Genomic DNA, 8212 nt, shown 5'->3' with positions numbered 1-8212 from the left:
CGAGCCCTCGCATCTGCATCTTCCTGAACCCAGCCACTGTCCTGAAGCTCTAGTGGATTCGAAAGAGGCAGGGTCTCGCAGGCAGCCGGCTGGGCTCCAGAGAGGCCTGAACTTATTTCCCACCCCCCACCCCCATCCCCATTTGAACTCCCTGCTTCGGGCCTGGGCGACGCCCCGCAGGCGAGCCAGCCCCAAGCACGCAGAGTTAGAGCGCTCCGTAGCGGAGGGCGCGCGCCGTCCAGTCGCCCGGGGCATCCCCGAGCCGGGGGCGGGGGCGAGGGCAGCGAGGGGTGCGGGGTAGGGTCGGCAGCACAGAGCGTAGCTCCTAGACCTTGGTAGCCCTCCCGGAGACTGGCAGAGGCGGAGGGCGCGGCTCGGGCGCTGGGGGGCGGGGTCTCGGGCGTTGATTGGTGTGTATCTGGGGGCGGGGCGCAGGGGCGGGCCCGGGGTGGGGCTGGCGCCTGGCGCTGGAGCTGCGCCGCTCAGGGAGAGGAGTAGCTAGCAGCTGGAGCCGAGTTGGAGGAAGCAGCGGCAGCGGCAGCGGCAGCGGTAGCGGTGAGGACGGCTGTGCAGCCAAGGAACCGGGACAGCGAAGCGACGGCAGGTCGCAGCTGGATCGCAGGAGCCTGGGAGCTGGGAGCTTCAGAGGCCGCTGAAGCCCAGGCTGGGCAGAGGAAGGAAGCGAGCCGACCCGGAGGTAGGCGGCGGCGGGTCCCGGTGTGCCCGGGAGGGGGAAGCGGTGCGAACGCGCACGGCCGCTGCTCTTCCTGTCACCGGCAGCCACTTCTGCTGCCGAGCCACTCAAGGGGAAGCGAGCAGGCTGCCAGCTCCCAGTCGCCAGCATCTCTCGGCCACTTGGAAGCCTTCTCCGGCCAGTGACCAGCTTGCTTGGTCGCAGCCACCTCCTGCTCTCATTTCCTTCGTGCCACCCCGGGCGGGCTGTGCTCGTTACCCGGAGCGTTCGGTCCTGGAGTTGCCAGCGGTCACCGGCTCCCCTCCTCCTCCGTCACCTCACGCTTCCGAGGGTCCCCGATCGCCCTGCAGCTTTCCGAAGCCGGGAGCGCGCGAGGAGAGTGCCTGGATCGCTGCCTTTGCGTTAGCGCGGCGTACCCTCCAGGCCCGGAGCCCCAGCCGGGGTCTCCGGCCAGGCTGGGCCATGGTGGTCCCCGGAGCTCGCCCCCAGCCCCCGCCCTCCGAAGTTTGCCTCCCTCCTCTTCCGGGGTGGGGGAAGTGCTCCTCGGGGCGGTCGGTGGCTGGGGCTCTAGCTCGGCGTCTGGCGCCCGCCGGGCTTGGGCAGGTTGCTGGAGGCATAATGAGTGGGATCCTGGCACCGCCCGGAAATCCAGCTTTTCCTAACGCGGGGCGACCCTGGAAGGACCTGCCCAGCACTAAGCTGCCGGCCAGGGAGAACCGGCCCGCGTGCAAGCCAGAGCTAAAATATCTGGGGGAATTGTCTGCAAGCTACTTCCTTCCCAAAGGCAGAAACTGCCCGGCAGATCACGAGACAAAGAGAATAGAAACGCTCTGACCAGGCACGCATGTACAGAAATGCATTTTAGTAACCAGCTTTCGCGCACAATAACGCAAGGGTGTGAGCGGAGTGGCTGTGACATGTTGAATGCTGTGTGCCGGCACTGTATTCAGGGGAATTCTGCTCCTGGCGCTAGTAATACCGGAAAGGTCTCACTTCCACCGTTAATTCTTGAAGAAGCTGCAGGCTCTATTGCTGTACTGGTGTGAATTTATGCTTTATTTAGGGGTTTCATGATTTTAGGACTTAATTTTCCCCCTTTTCTTTTCCTGTCTTTTTCCTCTTTGTCAGACAGTGTGAAATAGGAAAGGATGAAGCAGTTCCGGGTTTTAAGTGTAGCATGAGATTGTCATTTCAGTGAGATCGAGTTTCAAGTTTTAGGTGGTAGGGTTACTCACAAAGCTGGTTGACCTAGGCTCCTTGTGCAAGCCTCTCTTAATATTTCATTAGCTTGTGTTCCATGTTGGGCATTTGAAAGATAGTAAATTATGAGCTAAGAAAGCTTGTAGTAGGCAGATGGGTTTATTTCTGCCTCAGAGCAGATTGATTGCTAAAGTAGATATCATTAGGACTTCAGGGCCTTCTGCACAGGTGAGCCGCCCATGCATCGTTTGTCACTGAGCAGGGAACCAGCACCCCAAGAGCCCCCCCCTTTTTTTTCATTTTTTTTTTGACAGTTGCACTCAAGCAGACCATTTTCTGAAGCACACAAGTTGCTTAAACTTTGGAAAACATGTGCTTTTTGCTTATTACAAAGAAAATGATCCTGGTTTTTCTTGTGCCTCTTGTGGTTCAAAGGCAGGTTTAAATGGGGGAAGCTCCTTGCCTGGCAGGAGTTCTGTGCCACGCCACTGCTGGCTGCCTTCCTCTAAGTGCCTGTTGCAGGCCACGCCACTTTTCCATAGCAGTCTGTCAGCTTTTACGATTTGAAGAAAGTTGGATGCAGCTGATAACTGGCTCTCAGACTGTTGTGGGAGTTTGCTTTTAACTTTCATCTTGCACCAAGACCTGTTCCTAGTTGCATAACAGAACTCTGCCATGTGCACATTGTTATCTGTCATTTTATTTGCATTTTTATGATAGCATTCTGCTTTTTCACATCTGGGATGCACTGCAGTCATGTAAAAAGAAGGATTTCACTGCCCACTGACTCCATTTATTGTTTTCTTTAGCTGTGTGTGTGTGTTTGGTACATTTCTAATGTATGAAGTTAGTTTGGGAAAACTGAGCAATTGAACACATAGAAATATGCATTTTTGGCTGCTGATGGTGGGTGGTGTGCATGCATCTTTTGGAACTGTTAATTACACCTAACCTGATCAGTGCACCCCCTGCCCTTTTGTTCTTTTATTAAGTATATATTAATTGTATACAACAGTGAGGTTTTTGGGGGGACATTTTTCTACATGCATGTACCATAGTTTGTTCATATTCATTAGCCTTTTCTTGTCTCTTTCCCTCTCAGGCTAATCTCTCAAAAGGCTTTGAATCTTAAGTTCAAGTTTACTCAACCTCCACAGACCTAGTACCCTTAAAAACAGTGGCTTTTCCTTTCAACTGTTTCTGAGCCCACCATGGAACTTGAAGTTTGTTGTGTTGATGGACATTTCTTCTCTGCCACTCTGTCTCCTAAGTAGTGCAGCGAAATGTTGTAAAAGGCATTTACTTTGAGAAAATTATCCACATACTTGTTACAGTAGGAGGAATTCTGGTCCAGCTTTTATTGTGTTTACATTTTTTTTGACTTGCAAAATGTGTTTTATTGGATAAAGAGATAGCGAATGAGTCACCTGGGGAAATAGTCCCATGGGCAAGTCGTCTGTACAAGCCAAGCTAAGGTTTGCATGTGCGCTTTTGACTTTGAATCTCTCATGAATAAGGTGTACACACGCAGATGGATTGAGCTCCTATCAGTCTATTAGGCTCATTACACAGGGCAAGCAAAGCACAAAGCCCTTTCCATGACGTAGGGCTTTGCTAGCTAAGGCAGGAGATGAAGCGTCCTGGGGAAGCTAGGAAAACCAGAAAGTCACCTGTCAGTCCAAGGGGCTATTAGTTGTATGTGTGAGAATGTATCAGTTTGGAGGCAGTTTCTCATGCAGTCCACCCTGGCCTTGAACTCTTAATGTAGCAGAACTTGACTTTGTACTCTGGAGTGGTTCACCTCTATCTCCCAAGCCCTGGGATTACAAACTTGTGCCACCAAACTCAACTGTCAGGTTTTTGGGTTTTTTTTTTTGTTTTTTTTTTTTTTTAAGACAGTGTAAATTGCATCTTTATTTATTTATTTATTTATTTATTTAAAAAAGCATCGGTTGTGATTAACTTTTAAGCACTCATATTTTATTGCAATTTTTAAAGTCTCCTTTGACTCCTCTCTAATGAAATTTTTTTTGTGTGGGGGGGTCATGGTTTTGCCAATACTCTTATTGAAATCACTTGCCTAAAGTACTGGCAATTAAGGCCGTTTCTTGTACACTAAGCCAAATGAACTGAAAGATAGAGGGTGTAAAAACTTATAGCTTGTCTGTCTGGCTCATGCTATCCTCCCCCCCCCCCCACTCCCCAACCTCCCATTTTCTGGAGAAACGTGCACCGAGTACAAGCTTACTAAAGAAAAAAAAATCGTAAAAACAGCACTTTGTTCTGCCACTATTGTATACCTTAAAGTAAATCAAATATATACCCATAAGCACCTGTAGTCAAAACAGTTCTCAGGTTAATGATCACCTGGGGGAGAATTGAAATCATAGGCGCCTGGCCAAAGGGTCAGGAGGCTCTGCCAGTGGGTGTTGTGAGGAGTTACAGGCGGGGTGTCTGGCCAGCAGTTCAGCCTTTGCCCCTTTCCTTCTTCCTGGAATGCCTCTGTAGTCCTGACAAACTGGGCTTATCCCAGGAGGACCCAGCTGCCTTCATTCTCTGGGGGCATTGCGTGACTGTGTTCAGTTTTTCCTCTTTGAGGAAGACGCCATGAAACTCAACTAGATAGCAGTGTCGGGACTCCCACCTTGTGCTCTGCCACCAAGTCACAATTCTGTCCCCCTCCCACATACGCCCCCTGACCTCCCCTGGGCCACCTTCCACCTTGGGTCTGGAGAGAGAATTACTTGGGCTAAGTCCACAGGCAGGCTCTATCTGACTCTATTTACAGCAGGAGTTTTATTTTAGGTAGCTTCAGGCTTCTTTTTAGAACTGCTTGCAGCACTGAAAGGCAGCGCAAGAGAAAATTCCTGGCACCTGTCTGTTTCGGTTTTAAATCTGCATTGTGCAAACAGCAGTGACATTCAATGCCGATATTGCTAGCAGTCCTATTGTTACCAAGAGCGGAACAAGAGTGCTGGAACTGCAGTTGACTGTCACTTCAGGCACGCCTTTTAGCTTTGCTTGTTTTCTCATCTGCAAAATGGGGCCGAGAAGGACACTCGAGCGGTTGTAAGGGTTCACGTCAAATTCCCCAGAATTGTGCTTGGCACACCCCAAGCACAGAGTCGGGGTAATTGAGAAGCGTGGTGCTACATACTTTTGTGAGTGTAATTGCCTTTAACCTTCATAATGACCTGGGAAGGTATAGGTCTGTTTCCATCGGCCTCATATGATGACGGAGGGAGGAGCTATAGTTACATATCTAGTCATGGACCAGGGCAGCCGCTGTTAGCTGTAACTCATAATTCACCCTTCCGGCCATGAATTTAAAGTACTACTGTTGCTTCCTCACCAGAAGAAGCACTTTCGGGGCCTCTCCCTCAGTTCACACCTCCCATGGCTCCCCTTCAGTCCCTCTCCACTGTAGTCATGCAGGGAACCAACACACTGCCCTCTTCTGGGTAGTGGGGATCTCTTTCTTAGTCCATAAATAACATGGCTCTTAGTCCTAGCTCTCTCCATCGTGACCCTCACAGTCTAGAAGGGCTGCTGGGGGTGGGCTGGGGTAGGTCTCTCCACTCCTCTTCTTGGTGTGCTCAGGGACACCCAGTGTTGTAACTGCTTTGCAGTCCGTCTCTTAACTGTGTCACCTGGGTGTGTACTCACTAGCCCCTTAGGGCTTGCAGGCAGGAATTACAGCCTCCACACCCTACTTACCCACACTGGCTACCCAGCCCGAAGTGTGTGTGGCAGCAGGCAGCACATTTGGCTTAACTTGTTGGTTTGGAAATCAATTGAGATATTAGATGCCTGTAACATTGGGCCCATCTTTTCTGTCCTTCTTTACCTGAGGTTACTTGGTGTCTCCACCACTCTGTACACAAACATAGGCTGTTTGCTAGGATTGGGGTCATAGTTCGTAACTTCCAGGATTTTGAAAGGTAGACAGATTTTCAACTAATGATTCTTGTTTTATAAAAGACTGTATAAGTTGAGGTGGGACGTCTGTGCAAGGTTCTGAGTTATCCCATTAACGGGGGGGGGGGGGGGGAGGGAAGGATTACACATGGTGGTGTGGGCTGCCCACCCAGAGTCTTCTTTGTCTTAACTATAGATACTTTTGTTGCTGCCCCCCACTGTCTGACCACTAATTTTATCACAGGATGGCAATGCACAAGTAGATAAATATCATCTTGATTTTTTTTTAAGTGCAATTTGAAGATAACCATTATTTCTGCTTCCCAATCAGGTTTTCCAAATCCTGTCCTTTGTAAAAGGTGGACAGAGTAAGGCAGCAGAGCTGGAGGGCCTTTCAGAGAGTCTGTTTGTCTCTTTCCCATCAGGCCTGCAGGTTAGAAGGTTAAAAAAAAATAAAGAACCTATTTTTAAGCCATTGCCCATTAAATAGTCAGGGATTTCTATTTGTCAAGCATCAGAAACAATTTTATTTGAGTAGATGAGAATTTCTCAGTATGTTTGCCAGAGAAAGAAAATCTACTTTCAGTGAGTGGGCTTGTAGACAGGTTAAAAAACTGGAGCAAAATAAGTCCTCTCAAGGGAATGATGGACAGTTGCTTACGATTTTGCATGAAAACAAGTTTTGTAATTTCTTCACAGAATTCCGTTATGCTTTTTTTTTTTGGTGGGGGAGGGGAGTATACCATATTCTATTAGCTTAGCGCTTATATCATAAAATTGTCTAGGTTATCTGAAAGTAATAGTTTGTTGATAATGACATACCTGATAATCTTAACTCTGTGAATCTGGGTGGGCAGGTGTTTCATTCATCTAAAGAGAATGGGAGGCATGATTTAATGAAAGGGGAAACATCTGTCAAAACTCCAAATTGACTTCAGAAGAGGCACACGGGCACTTCCACATGCTTCAGGCTGCCGGGTGTTCTGGAGTCCTGGGGACAATTTGAGGAAGAGCTTGCCAGTCCTCTAGATGTGACACTCCTCATGACTCTGGATAGAGGCTTTACTTATCTCCCCAGGGAGGAGCTAAGTTGTTCGGAATTGTGTAATGGGAGGCTCAGGAGAGTGACACAGGCAAAGAGGCCAAGAGGGATACAGGTGGCAGGAGCTAAGTTTGTAGGACACAGAAGCGCAGGATTCCAGAAGCGATTTGCTCAGGGTCCCTTTAATTCACTAATTTATTGGCTTCTTAGGTAAGGTTTCATTTTAATGAAGTGCTTTGGAGAAGCACATTTGCATGGTTTAGGTGCCCGGTCCTGCACTTGGCAGGCATGCTGCCCAGTTATTATTATGGCTTCTTTTTGTGCAGGTGTGTGGGAGCCAGACCCACTCACCCCTGTGGCTGCTGTGAAGGCAGATCCACAAAATACTCATGGGGCCAGTGTAGGCAGGACACTGCATTGTTGATATTGCTTCTGTGGGTAAGCTGCATCTTACACCTATGACAATCTAAACCCAAGGAGTCCAGAAGTAAGTTATGGTGGTGTTAAAAGGGGCTGGAACTGAGTTTAGATTTTACCTCAGGTGCTGAGTGTAGTCATGTTGGAGATACTTAGCTCTGACTTCTTGTTGAGTGAGAATGTCTGTAGTACCCTGGTTATCTTGGGTTGATGTAGACACAGCTCCCAGTAGAGTGTCATGTGATAGCTGTGATAACAGCCTCATTTAAATGGGTTTGGCAGGCTAGAGAAAGTGTGCAGGGTGTGCAGGATTGCAGGCAGAGAGGAAGGCTTGCCCCCTCGGCCCAGCCAAGGTCTCCCTGAGTCTTGTCACCCCAGGATCAAGTCCCCACCCAAATAAATGACTTGTCTGCGCTCTCTCAATTTTTACTGCACTTCACCTACACTGCGTCATTGCTCACCTTGACTGCTAACCTTAACTAACCGTCTGCATTGATCTTCCTGGCCATGTTTGGGGCATCTCAGAAACAGACATGCTCTCCTTGCAATCCCTGAGTCATAAGAGATCTGGGCTTTCTTTATGAGACTAAGACCCAGAGTCCTGCAGAGGTCTCAAGATTCTTATGATAGTGGCCGTGGCAGAGCATTTTCTGAAGCCTCAAGGTCTTCTAGGGCGCGGGGGGGGGGGGGGGGGGGGGTATGGGATGGGATTGTTTTCTCTAGAATCCAGACTCCAACAGCTGTCAGACTCCTCCCAAGTTTCACCCCCTGTGCAGACTTAGCCCCAGGCGCGCTCAATAGGATCTCAGGTTTAGAAAGCCCTTAAAAGGCTGGGCGCAGGTTCTGTGTATCCTGTGTGGAATGTGCCTAGCTATATTGTTGTGCTGTGCTCTGGGGTTTGTTACTTGGTTGCTGGGGGCTGGAGGCCTTGCATTTCCTGT

The 8212-nt window shown here is 49.4% G+C and overlaps 1 protein-coding gene across 1 annotated transcript in view; it reads left to right on the top strand.

The window, feature by feature from the left end:
- Nucleotides 1-456: 456 nt before the first annotated feature.
- Nucleotides 457-8212, top strand: part of Pik3r1 (phosphoinositide-3-kinase regulatory subunit 1) — an 87457-nt gene continuing 79701 nt past the window's right edge. Inside the window, exon 1 of the mRNA NM_001077495.2 lies at nucleotides 457-697. The gene's annotated coding sequence lies outside the window, so the exon portion shown is untranslated. The remainder of the gene's footprint in view (nucleotides 698-8212) is intronic.

The sequence above is a fragment of the Mus musculus genome, chromosome 13 (assembly GCF_000001635.26).
Source record: "Mus musculus strain C57BL/6J chromosome 13, GRCm38.p6 C57BL/6J".
NCBI lineage: Eukaryota > Metazoa > Chordata > Mammalia > Rodentia > Muridae > Mus > Mus musculus.
Note: the sequence above shows the minus strand (reverse complement) of the source record. Positions and strands in the feature narration are given on the sequence as shown.